Raw genomic sequence first — 14,305 nt, 5'->3', positions numbered from 1 at the left:
CCCCTGCTTTTCAACGGGGGGGGGGGATGTTGTATCGTCTGCCTAGTCTTTTGCTTTCATAGGGAGTGATTTTTGTGTGCAAGTTTCGTATTAGTCCCTCTAGGATTCTTCAAGTGTATATAATCATGTTTCTCTCTCGCCTGCGTTCTAGGGAGTACAGGCTGAGGAACTTCCAGCGTTCCCAGTAATTGAGGTGATTTATCTCCGTTATGCGCGCCGTGAAGGTTCTCTGTACATTTTCTAGGTCAGCAATTTCACCTGCCTTGAAAGGTGCTGTTAGTGTGCAGCAATATTCCAGCCTAGATAGAACAAGCGACCTGAAGAGTGTCATCATGGTCTTGGCATACCTAGTTTTGAAGGTTCTCATTATCCATCCTGTCATTTTTCTAGCAGATGCGATTGGTACAATTTTGTGGTCTTTGAAGGTGAGATCTTCTGACATGATCACTCCCAGGTCTTTTACATTAGTTTTTCGCTCTACTGTGTGGTTGGAATTTGTTTTACACTCCGATACAGTTTTAATTTCCTCACGTTTTCCATATCGGAGAAATTTAAAATTCTCATCATTGAACTTCACATTGTTTTCTGCGGCCCATTTAAAGATTTAGTTGATGTCCGCCTGGAGTCTTCAATGGAGGACACTGTCATGCAAATTCGGGTGTCATCTGCAAAGGAAAACACAATGTCGTGGCTTAAATGCTTGTCTGTGTCAGATATGAAGATGAGGAACAGGATGGGAGTGAGTACTGTGCCTTGTGTAAATGTAAGTGCGCTATACATGTTAAAAAAAAAAACAGTTTAAAGAACTTTTTGCTTTCTGCACACACACACACACACACACACACACACACACACACACACACACACACACACACACACACACACACACACACACACACACACACACACACACACACACACACACACACACACACACACACACACACACACACACACACACAGGTGGACAAAGACTACACACTCAGGGAGAAAGACACACACACACATTCAAGACACTGTACACCGTCGTATGTCAGGCCCATACTGGAGTATGCAGCACCTGTTTGGAACCCGCACTTGATAAAGCACGTCAAGAAACTAGAGAAAGTACAAAGGTTAGTAGTCCCAGAGCTAAGGGGAATGTCCTATGAAGAAAGATTAAGGGAAATCGGCCTGACGACACTGCAGGACAGGAGGGTCAGGGGAGACATGATAACGACATATAAAATACTGCGTGGAATAGACAAGGTGGACAAAGACAGGATGTTCCAGAGAGGGGACACAGAAACAAGGGGCCACAATTGGAAGCTGAAGACCCAGATGAGTCAAAGGAATGTTAGGAAGTATTTCTTCAGTCATAAAGTAGTCTAGAAGTGGAATAGACTAGTAAGTGAGGTAGTGGAGGCAGGAACCATACATAGTTTTAAGATGAGGTATGATAAAGCTCATGGAGCAGGGAGAGAGAGGACCTAGTAGCACTCAGTGAAGAGGCGGGGCCAGGAGCTGAATCTCGACCCCTGCAACCACAATTAGGTGAGTACAATTAGGTGAGTACACGTCTCTATCATCCGAACATCCCTTCATCTCATCCACATGGATCCTGGGCTGCCTGTCCAGCCTACACTATCATCCACACTTCACTTCGCCTTACGCATATTTATACATTCCCCACGACGGTTCACTTTCATATATAACTCCAAAGGTTGCTCTAAAATGTATCGTCACTACCACAACCATCACCACCCTATTCTCCTTTCTCCCCTCCTCCTCCTCCTTCTCTTCTCCTTCGTTGTCTTCTACATCCTCCTCCTCTTCGCATCCATTACACAAATTCGCATCTTCAACCTATGCCATTTCAAACTGTTCAGTAACATTTACTATCTGACATACACTCCTCTCCTGCATTATCATAGTGAGTGTTTAAGTAATTTCTCTTAATATACACTGACATTACCAGATACTGAACTCAACTTTAGTATCTACACCTCAACTGCTTATGTTTCAGAGCGAGGCATAGAAGAAGAAGCATGCACCGTCTCTTGGTCCATTGCTTTCTTTTTGTAAGTAAGTAAGTAAGTAAGTAAGTTTATTCAGGTATACACAAATACAGTTACATAGAATTATCATACATAGCAGCATATGTGTAGAGAACCTAGGATAACCCAAAAAAGTCAGACAGAGTGACTTATTTCCATTGGGGTCCTTTTACCTTATTATTATAGTATAAAGGTTATAATATTTTCTTATTATTCTACAATGAAGATAACATCTTATTATCATACTAAAAAGACTATCTGCTACACCAAGGTCATTAAGACTATCTACAATACGAGGGTCATTACAAGGAATAAGGTAAAATTTACACGTATGTTAGCTAAAAAATAGAAAATCATTCCCCTCCCTTTCTGTAGCTACATTCATCAGACACCTTTTGGCACTCTTCTTGAACTGGTTCATGCTATGACTGGCTTTGACATGTGCGGGTAGTCTGTTCCATTCCTTTATTGCTGTACAATAAAAGGTGTTTGAAGCCTGGCCACTGACTGTGGGTACTACAAAGTTGTGCTCTCTCCCCCTAGTACTATGATTGCTTTGGTTCCCAACCTTGACAAAATTGACAGCAAGATATTCTGGACATTGTTTGTGAGCAATTTTATAAACATGATTTAGCTTCAGTTGTTTTACTCTGTCTTCAACATTCAGCATATCCAACTGCTGTAATTCATCCTGGCCTACATGTTCTCTTGGTCCCAGCCCCAGGATGAATCTTACGATTTTGTTCTGGGTGATTTGCAGTCTATCTTTCAGTTTTTTTGTCAAGGCAGAGTACCAAGAAGAGCAAGCGTAATCCATATGGCATTGTATAAGGGCTAGACATAGGGTCCTGCGAGCCTCAGTAGGTAGACACTGTGCTTGTCTATACAGGAACTTCAGTTTGGCATTCGCTTTCTTTACTACACTGTTCCCTATCAATTCTCCTGACATGCATGGGTCAAAGGGGATTCCCAAATATTTTACTGATGAAACCAAAGTGATGGGCTCCCCATTACATTGAACATTAAAATTATTTACCCTTCTCAGTTTATGTTTCGTGCCAAAGAGAATGGCTTCAGTTTTCCCTAGGTGTAATGATAGTTTGTTGTCTACTAACCATTTGCTGCAGGACTCCAGTTCCAGTGTTAAAACATTAGCAATATCTTGTGGGTCTTTACCTGACACTAACAGAGCACTGTCATCTGCATACAGTAGGAGTTTGCACTTGACACTGATAGGCATATCATTGACATAACATAAGAATAATAAGGGACCCAGAATACTACCTTGGGGAACTCCACATGTTATCGGCAGGGGTTCTGATTCTGTTTTGTTGATTTTGACTATTTGTCTCCTGTTGCTAAGGTAGGACTTAAACCAGTCTACAGAACCTTCCATGATGCTTTTAATCTATGAAGCTGGAGCGATCTTCCTTTGTCTTGGATCAGACCTAATTACCTCCAATTCCCCGGGGGCTTCAAAGTCTCTAAATAGGTCTAACAATAACAACAGTACTAACAACAACGATTATTCTGAAAGATGTGGTACAAAGATTTCGTAGACGGAAAAACTTATTATGGGCTCAGAGGCATATTAGTAAATGATCATCGTCTCCACGGCGTGGTCCCAGAGGAGACCTCTCTGTTGGCTGCCTGATCAATGAGATTGTTGGTGCTCGCTGCATGTGTTGCCTTCTCATCACCACATGAAGAACGTGTTCCAGGTCTTCACGACCTTACTACGTTTCGTCTTCAAGACATTTTGGACCTGTTGTTTATTTCTCATATATCTGATGGGAGGTCGTTGCTTATTACCTGGAGTTTACCTGGAGAGGGTTTCGGGGGTCAGCTCCCCCGCGGCCCGGTCTGAGACCAGGCTTCATGGTGGATCAGGGTCTGATCAACCAGGCTGTTACTGCTGGCCGCACGTAAGCTGACGTACGAACCACCACTGTCTACCATGCCAGTCACCTTTTAGTAAGGAATATTGTTAGTGTGCAGATTTAGAACCAGAACCTGCAACAGTTTCTGTGTGTGAAGTGTGATGCATTTTTCTCGCTCCACGTTGAAGGGTTTTAAACGCCCAGTAATTCAGGTAGTTAACTGATTTTATACTTAAATGCATTTTCTCTGTATATTTTTCAGATATACAATTTCGCCTGCTTTAAACAGAGCTATTAGTGCTTTGACGAATAACATTACTGATTTGGCATCTCTTTCATTAGATGTTCATCTTAGCTAACCAGCCACTAATTTCCTTACAGTAATGGTGGCAACGCCATTATTTTTCATAAACGCAAAACAATTCTAGTTATTACTTTAAGCTTGATACAGCGACACCATGTAATCTGGCACAGAGAATATCGTCTACCTTAAAGACCTGGCGTACTTCCACCAGTGGGCCCAACCCACATGTGACTACGTCTTCAACTGCTTCATATCTTCACCTCTTCTACTGGCTCCATTTAGAAAATCTTCGTCCTCATATTTCTGTATAAGACTGATAAAGTCTGCTGTGCAGGAGAAAAATCTCTTAATAAGATACATGCTCTACATGTATCTTATTCGCCATTTGTGGGTATTATACCTTTGATCTCATACCACAAACCCCCTGATTTGTGTGATTTGGTTGCGTTATGTACTCTGTTCCAATTTTTATTTAACTAAACGTAAGTAACCATTCTTACAGGATTTATTACCATTGTAACTTATGAGTTCATTACCTTTGTACCTAGTTCAGCTATCAAAACTTTGGGGGCCCAGTCCCTGGACCCATTACGTACCTCTGTAATCTGTAAATACCTTTGTAACTTGTCATGATTGTGACTAGACCTACCTGGAGTTCATTACCTTTGTAAATTGTGAGTTCATTACCTTTGTAAATTGTGAGTTCATTACCTCTGTAACTTGCTCAGCTATCAAAACTTTGGAGTCCAGTCCCTGGACCAATTATGTACCTCTGTAATCTTTTGACTACCGCCCACAGGATGGGTATGGGGTGCATAATAAACATATTAAACTAAACTTGGAGGTTTATTGTCCTCGATAAATGCTATTTCTCCGAATATTTGTATGTCTGCGAATGATATTAAGGTGTTATGATTTATATCTTTGCGTTTCAATGAGAAGAATAATTTGGGCGAATACTCTGCCTTGAGAAACAACTTTTTTTCCACCCTAGAAGCCTCTATTTTACTTGGCTGTAAACTTAGGATCTGATTCGTTAAAAAATAGAAGATACATCTCACTTCTTCACTAATTCCTTGTGGACTCATTTTGTGGGCTATGATTCCTTGATCACACTGGTCAACAGCTATCACAGACATTGGATACCTTATGCATTTATTTTCCTTGTCTTATAACACGTCCACTACCATATCATAATGATCTAGAGAAGAATATGGAGTCCGAAATCGTCTAGCAGTCGTGAGAGATGGGAGGGGTCTGTTGTAAACCCATTTTGTTCCAGGTTCTGTAAATGTTGATGGCCGGCATTCTCACTTCTCATTACTCTTTCGGAGACGAGTTCATGGGACATCAGTGCTATCGGTCTTTAGATATTTTTGCGATTGTTTTGCTGCCACCTTTATGAGGTGGCAGTATGCCACTGCCCCAGGCAGTGGCATACTATTAACGCTTCCTAAATTATTCCTATTTTTATTACAACAATAATAATAATTATTATTATTAGTATTATTATTATCATCAATCTACTAAAAAAACGCGACAATTGTGGAGTATACGTGCAGGAGGCAGGAGAAGTTGTTGATGTGAGTGACCTTGTCAGGTCACACACTTGACGTGACCATACCCTCGCCGGGTAACCGGGTTTTCGCGAAAATCAATAGATTTTCATCCGTGTTTCTGGGAAACGTGATCTCAAAATATAGAGTAAATTCCAACGCAACAAAGTAAATATGTAAACACACATCAAAGGCCAAATGTCAAATGTACATAATTATCATGAGATTCAGCAAAAGTCTGGTTGGTTAACAGGGTTTTAAACCTATCGACTACATAGGAGTCATTATGGCTGCATGTAACCTTTCCTTCACCAGACAAGAATACTTTAATCCCTAAAGTAGGGGTGTCAGCATATATACACTGAGAGAAATACACTTCTCAGTGTATATATCCTGTTAGTAATACTACAGAGAACGATACACGTCTGAACAAATAAGGATATTAAACTCTATATTTGATTTGAGGATGTAATAAGCTCTTAAATTTAGTTGAAATCTTACAGGATTTTAAATACCATTATTATTAAAATTATATGTTAATATTTTCCTCTTTAATACATAAGTTGTGAGGAAGTGAAGGGATACATAATACCCTTTGTGTTAAATAAGGGTGGACTCCATTATATTGTAGAGGTCACAAAAAAAAAAAATCCTGAGATTTTCATTTTATTTAGTTCTGACTAAAAAAATATTCTTGTTGGTGTCCTATGTAACTATAATTACTATATTCCTGGGTATGTGCTAAGTTCATATCGTTCATACAAGGAAGCTTCAATTCTTCAGATCAAATCCTTCATATCTCCAGCAAAGTATAGATGATTTGTTAAGTTGTGGTTGTTGTATTCACTAGTTCAGTAAACATTAGTGATAGTCGTGGTAACATATGAACACTTAATATCGACCCAAATCCATTGTAACCTAACTTAACCTATGCTACCGAAACCAACTAAATCTCATCCTAGTATCAAGGGATTGGTTAACAACCCACGAATGAAAACAATGCGTTTCCTTCCATCCTTGACCATTATCAGGTCACGAATTAATAATGGTCCATGACGGATCGAAAAGTCATTTAGCTTTTCTTTCCAGTTTGCTGGCGAGTTGTGGGTTGTTTAAGCCACGGAACTGTGCCTTTCCTTCCTTCTAACACCCCGAGGTAAAGTCGCGATTCCTCCACTTTGTTAAGACAACTCGACTAATACCACTTTCTCTACTGATATAACAAATTCACTTCCTTAAACCAACAAACCCGAAATATTCTCGAATTCCAGCATGTATTATTTACCAGTGAAGAGCTGGGGTGCAGTAGGCACAATAAGGGAGCAATGTGTTAACATCCGTGGCTCCAGCCTATTCACCCCTCAGGGAAGGTTCCTTGATGTTGGTGAGGGGCTCTTGATTTAGGGAATTGGATCTGTGCTCCAGTTCCCCGAATTGAGCCTGAATGCCTTCCACATCCCCCCCCCAGGCGCTGTATAATCCTACGGGTTTAGCTCTTCCCCCTTGATTATAATAATAATAATAATCCAGCCTATTTAACATACGAGAAGATATCAGAGGCACTGCTGGGACAAGTATAGACGTCTTCAAGAAACTGGACAAATATCTTCACCAGGTGCTAGATCAACCAGGCTGTGATATGTGGGGCAGCGGGCCACCAGCAGCAACTAGGTCCAAGGACCGACAAGTTTATTCATTTCCTTCAATTTATGGGCGTTCATTGCCTTCTCATTGCAAGTTAACTTAGGTTTGCTTAAATTAACTTATATAATAAATAGATATAAGCTAATACTGGTATAGGTTAACAGGTTAATATAAGCTAAGAAAGTATAATAGTGAGAAGTGTTGACATAAGCTAATAATGATATATGCTGATATAAGCTAATATAGTATAATAATGATATATGCTGATGAAAGCTGACACAGGGTAATGCCTATATCAGTATTTAATCGTTAATAACGAAATTAGAAAAAATGGGTAACTTACGTCTAGCAGCGCTGGAGTATTGCAAAAATCTCCATGGATAAAAACGTTATATAATGGTGTAACAACCTAACTCGTTCACCTAACCTTTCACACCAAGACACACATGAAAATCTGCAACGGCATTCCATCTTTTCCGTTATATTTCTAATATTTCGTTAGCAAATGGAGAGCCTAGATAAAAATTATTCTCTGTAAAAAAAATAGTTTATTTTTTATTAACAATTTATCTGTGCATTGTACATATGTGAACATTTGTGAATAATAAGTTTGTAACAAAGACTATAATGAGTGGAAAAATCTTAATTGACAGGTTCAATTAGTAATTTCTTCTTTGTAGCGGGTATTGTGTGATGTATAATTTTTGGTATAGCCGCCCTGCAGACCAGTGTTCCATCACACTTTAAAGCCACTGTTGTTGAAGAGAGTGCGGCCAACTAAAGAGGAACTAACAGTGAATAGGCTTTTCTCTAGTGCTGTTGAAATGCTGCTACCTGTTGCAACAACACTCAACTATCTTCTCTATAGTAACTTTGATGGTGTCTTTGTGCATGTGTGCGTCTGTGTATTTTTTGTGGGTACATGTGTGTGAGTGTGGGTTTGTTTGTGTGTGTGTGCTCACCTATTTGTAGTTACAGGGGTCGATTCACAGCTCCTGGCCCCGCCTCTTCGCTGGTCGCTTCTAGGTCCATTCTCTGCCGGTTCCAAGAGCCTTATCATACCTCTACTTAAAGCTATGTATGGATCCCGGCTCCACTACTTCACTCCCCAGATTGTTCCACCTCATAACAACTCATATATATATATATATATATATATATATATATATATATATATATATATATATATATATATATATATATATATATATATATATATATATATATATATATATATATATATATATATATATATATAGAGAGAGAGAGAGAGAGAGAGAGATTATTATTATTATTATTATTATTATTATTATTATTATAATCAAGGGGAAGCGCTAAACCCGTAAGATTATACAGCGCCTGAGGGGGGATGAGGAAGGTATTCAGGTTTACCTTCCACATCCCCCCCTCAGGCGCTGTATAATCTAACGGGTTTAGCGCTTCCCCTTGATTATAATAATAATAATTCTCTCTCTCTCTCTCTCTCTCTCTCTCTCTCTCTATATATATATATATATATATATATATATATATATATATATATATATATATATATATATATATATATATATATATATATATATATATATATCTTTCAAGGCAGGTGAAATTGCTGACCTAGAAAATGTACAGAGAACCTTCACGGCGCGCATAACGGAGATAAAACACCTCAGTTACTGGGAGCGCTTGAGGTTCCTGAACCTGTATTCCCTGGAACGCAGGCGGGAGAGATACATGATTATATACACCTGGAAAATCCTAGAGGGACTAGTACCGAACTTGCACACGAAAATCACTCACTACGAAAGCAAAAGACTTGGCAGACGATGCAACATCCCCCCAATGAAAAGCAGGGGTGTCACTAGCACGTTAAGAGACCATACAATAAGTGTCAGGGGCCCGAGACTGTTCAACTGCCTCCCAGCATACATAAGGGGGATTACCAACAGACCCCTGGCAGTCTTCAAGCTGGCACTGGACAAGCACCTAAAGTCGGTTCCTGATCAGCCGGGCTGTGGCTCGTACGTTGGTTTGCGTGCAGCCAGCAGTAACAGCCTGGTTGATCAGGCTCTGATCCACCAGGAGACCTGGTCACAGACCGGGCCGCGGGGGCGTTGACCCCCGAACTCTCTCCAGGTAAACTCCAGGTAAACTATATATATATATATATATATATATATATATATATATATATATATATATATATATATATATATATATATATATATATAGAGAGAGAGAGAGAGAGAGAGAGAGAGAGTTGTGAGACTTGAAAGAGAAGACACGAGGATCCTCAGTAATGAGATCATCCAACATATCAAATACTGTAGACTTTGGAATGTTTGCATAGCCACCAACTGTGACTTACTGCAAAGTTTTACAGAGATCTCACCCCACAGAGAGAGACGGGTATAGCTCCTGTATTCCCTGTCATTTGATGACTGGAATAGTTCTTCGCCAGATATACTTGAGAGACTGATCAGGGATCGTTAATTAAGGAACTGATCATGAGATATCTTAGATTGACTGATCACTGGGGATTCTTCAGAGATTAATCATCCAAGATTTTTGAAACGGGTTAATAAAACTTGATCATTAAGGGATCCTGTCACTATCCTGATATATATTTGCTTTATTTTTTGCACGGTGACTCGTACATGCAATTTATCCAATAGGTCAGGATATTACATACGAAGCCTCGAAAGTGTAATATCGAACTTCACTCACGAAAGCGTAATGCCACAAGTTCAATGCCCCCGGGAGGGGATTGAACTCGTGGCGAGTGAGTCATAAAACTCACTTTTTGGACATTAGTAGCCCTTGAACTTAAGGAAAGATGTAGACAGTACAACTCACTACTGACTATCACATGTGGAAGAGGCAGGCGACACGTATGGGCACATTTCCCCTACATTATTGCCCCGGTCAACCTTGCAATAGAAAGAGGAACGTTAGTGTTGGGTAACTGTAGCGGGTCGCATCCAGGAAGAAAAAGTGATATGCAAGTGTGTTTGAAACTTCAGTCGTCTTGTTGAAAGTCGTATTCTGTGCATGAAAACACCAGCCTGCTGGAACTCGTATTTTTGTGTACGAGAAACTCTTGTATCTGTTGGAAATATTCAAATTTTAGGTAAAAAAACAATATCTGCACATTGCGCTGTATTTTTTCCGCTATATCTGTATGAAATATACCATCCAAAATGGAAATACCTATGTGAAAGTACCTCAAGCTAGGCTGGAAGGAAACCTTTGAAGCTACCACAGATACTGGAACCTCTCAAGAAATACCTGATGATGGGTCCAGATAAAACCCCCGAGGATAAAACCCTCTCAGTTGAAGTGCAGAGTAGGACAAAAAAAAAACTCAGCTATATTTTTTTTGTTTTTATTATGCTCATTAGGTTAGGTTAGGCTAGGTTATGTTCATTAGGTTATGCTCATCAGGTTATGTTAGGCTATGCTCATCAGGCTATGTTAGGTTATGCTCATCAGGTTATGTTAGGTTATGCTCATTAGGTTCTGTTAGGTTATGCTCATTAGGTTATGTTCATTAGGTTATGCTCATTAGGTTATATAAAGTTATGCTCATTAGGTTATGTTAGGTTATGCTCACTAGGTTATGTTGGGCTATGCTCATTAGGCTGTTATGTTATGCTCAGTTTATGTTAGGTTATGCTCATTAGGGTATGCTTATTAGGTTATGCTAATTAGAGTGTGCTTATTAGGTTAGGTGGTAGTGCAATGAGCTTTAAATGCATCTTAGCACTTAATAAGGTTTTCAATGTTGTGCTTATTTTATTTTTCAAAGCTGTGATGTGTTTTATGCTCATTTTTATGATTGTGCATAAAATTTTGTTCTGTAAGACAGTGGGCTATAAATTTATAATGCAAGTGCATATTATTTGTCCAAAGGGGAGTTTTGTCCAAGGGGTAGTTTTGTCCAAGGGGTAGTTTTGTCCAAGGGGTAGTTTTGTCCAAGGGAGAGTTTTGTCCAAGGGAGAGTTTTGTCCAAGGGGGAGTTTTGTCCTACAACCGTCTAACGATATTTTCATTTTCCTACTGAAGTCTCCCAGTTCACGCTAAGAGCTTTAACCTGTGGGATGGAATATGACAGTAAAGTCATCCTGCGTGATGAGGTGTAACAGGAAAACCATCTTGTGTGATGGAGGACGAGAGGAAAAACTATCCTGTGTGATGAAGAATGACAAAAACAATCCTGTGTGATTATGACAAAAACAATCCTGTGTGATGGAGAATGACAAAAACAATCCTGTGTGATTATGACAAAAACAATCCTGTGTGATGGAGTATGACAAAAACAATCCTGTGTGATTATGACAAAAACAATCCTGTGTGATGGAGAATGACAAAAACAATCCTGTGTGATTATGACAAAAACAATCCTGTGTGATGGAGTATGACAAAAACAATCCTGTGTGATGGAGTATGACAAAAACAATCCTGTGTGATTATGACAAAAACAATCCTGTGTGATGGAGTATGACAAAAACAATCCTGTGTGATGGAGTATGACAAAAACAATCCTGTGTGATGGAGTATGACAAAAACAATCCTGTGTGATTATGACAAAAACAATCCTGTGTGATGGAGTATGACAAAAACAATCCTGTGTGATTATGACAAAAACAATCCTGTGTGATGGAGAATGACAAAAACAATCCTGTGTGATGGAGAATGACAAAAACAATCCTGTGTGATGGAGTATGACAAAAACAATCCTGTGTGATGGAGTATGGCAAAAACAATCCTGTATGATGGAGAATGACAAAAACAATCCTGTGTGATTATGACAAAAACAATCCTGTGTGATGGAGTATGACAAAAACAATCCTGTATGATGGAGAATGACAAAAACAATTCTGTGTGATGGAGAATGACAAAAACAATCCTGTGTGATGGAGTATGACAAAAACAATCCTGTGTGATTGAGTATGACAAAAACAATCCTGTGTGATTATGACAAAAACAATCCTGTGTGATGGAGTATGACAAAAACAATCCTGTGTGATTGAGTATGACAAAAACAATCCTGTGTGATTATGACAAAAACAATCCTGTGATGGAGTATGACAAAAACAATCCTGTGTGATGGAGTATGACAAAAACAATCCTGTGTGATTATGACAAAAACAATCCTGTGTGATGGAGTATGACAAAAACAATCTTGTGTGATGAAGTATGACAAAAACAATCCTGTGTGATGGAGTATGACAAAAACAATCTTGTGTGATGAAGTATGACAAAAACAATCCTGTGTGATTATGACAAAAACAATCTTGTGTGATGAAGTATGACAAAAACAATCCTGTGTGATGAAGTATGACAAAAACAATCCTGTGTGATGAAGTATGACAAAAACAATCCTGTGGGCGTGTTAGGTAAACATAGTTTTTACTTCTTAGTAAAATGTTATACTGAGATTTTTGTGTGTAACTTGGTCATGATTGTGACCAGATCTACCTGGAGTTCATTACCTTGTAACTTGGTCATGATTGTGACCAGATCTACCTGGAGTTCATTACCTTGTAACTTGGTCATGATTGTGACCAGATCTACCTGGAGTTCATTACCTTGTAACTTGGTCATGATTGTGACCAGATCTACCTGGAGTTCATTACCTTGTAACTTGGTCATGATTGTGACCAGATCTACCTGGAGTTCATTACCTTGTAACTTGGTCATGATTGTGACCAGATCTACCTGGAGTTCATTACCTTTGTACCTTGTTTAGCTATCAAAACTTTGGGGCCCAGTCCCTGGACCCATTATGTACCTCTGTAATCCTTTGACTACCGCCCACAAGATGGGTATGGGGTGCATAATAAAGATGTGACGTCAAGGGTTACTGACTCGTATCTTGTCAGCCATATTGGACCTAAAGTAGCACTGACAGCTACGCACATATAATGCATTTATACATTTCTCTCGCCCTTTTAAGCCTCGATGATAGTTATTTCTTACCGACTCCATGGTAATGCAATTAGATTAATTGTCATCAATGCAATGTTCAGTTTTGCTACCGTAATACTCATTAATTCACCTTAATGAGGCACAGTTCGTTTCAGCGGACGTATGACTGAACGTAATCTCGAACAATATCAAAAAACACAAAACATACAGTCAAAATGACACAATAAATCACTATGTATATATTAACCAAGTTAATACGCCTCACAAAGCTTCAAATGATTCTCAAGGATTTTGCAAGGCTTTAAAAATCCAATATGGTTCTTAGCTTAATATCTAAAATGTAATAATTTAGAAATCCTTACTGTTTTGAAATTAACAGTGGTTGACTGCGCCCCTACATGGCCCTACTACACGCAGATAATACTGCTAATAACAATGTTATAATTGTAGATATTGAGCCTAGTTACACTGTATAACCTAAGCTTTTCAGATTGACTTGTGAAAGCTACATGGTAAACTGCCTAAGTTATGATGTTACGTTTACAGCCAAACAATAATAAATGCCACTCATGGTATCGTGTAGTATGAGAGGTACTAAGTGGGAGACAGAGAACGGAAGTGTCTCAGGTAAGGAGTTATTGTAATCTCAAAGAGAATGGGACGTTGAAAGGCAAAACGAGGTTATGAAGATGATGTAAGCGATGACAAATGGGAAGGCACCAGACACTAATATAATCCTGGGTAAGTTGTAAGTGGAGGACACATTTCAGTGTTCCTCGTGAAGCAAAACGTTGAAGGTTTGTGAAAATAAAAATCTCCAGGTATACCTACCTTCCTAAAGACATCCTCAAAATCCAAGACCACAACAGTTGCATGCAGTTATGCGAGAGTTACACTATACGGCTCCAAATGGACCCCGCAGATTGGTTGGCATTGCGAAGGTCAGATGCAGGA

The sequence above is a fragment of the Cherax quadricarinatus genome, chromosome 23 (assembly GCF_038502225.1).
Source record: "Cherax quadricarinatus isolate ZL_2023a chromosome 23, ASM3850222v1, whole genome shotgun sequence".
In the NCBI taxonomy this organism is placed as follows: Eukaryota; Metazoa; Arthropoda; class Malacostraca; order Decapoda; family Parastacidae; genus Cherax; species Cherax quadricarinatus.
This window is presented reverse-complemented; position numbering follows the sequence as displayed.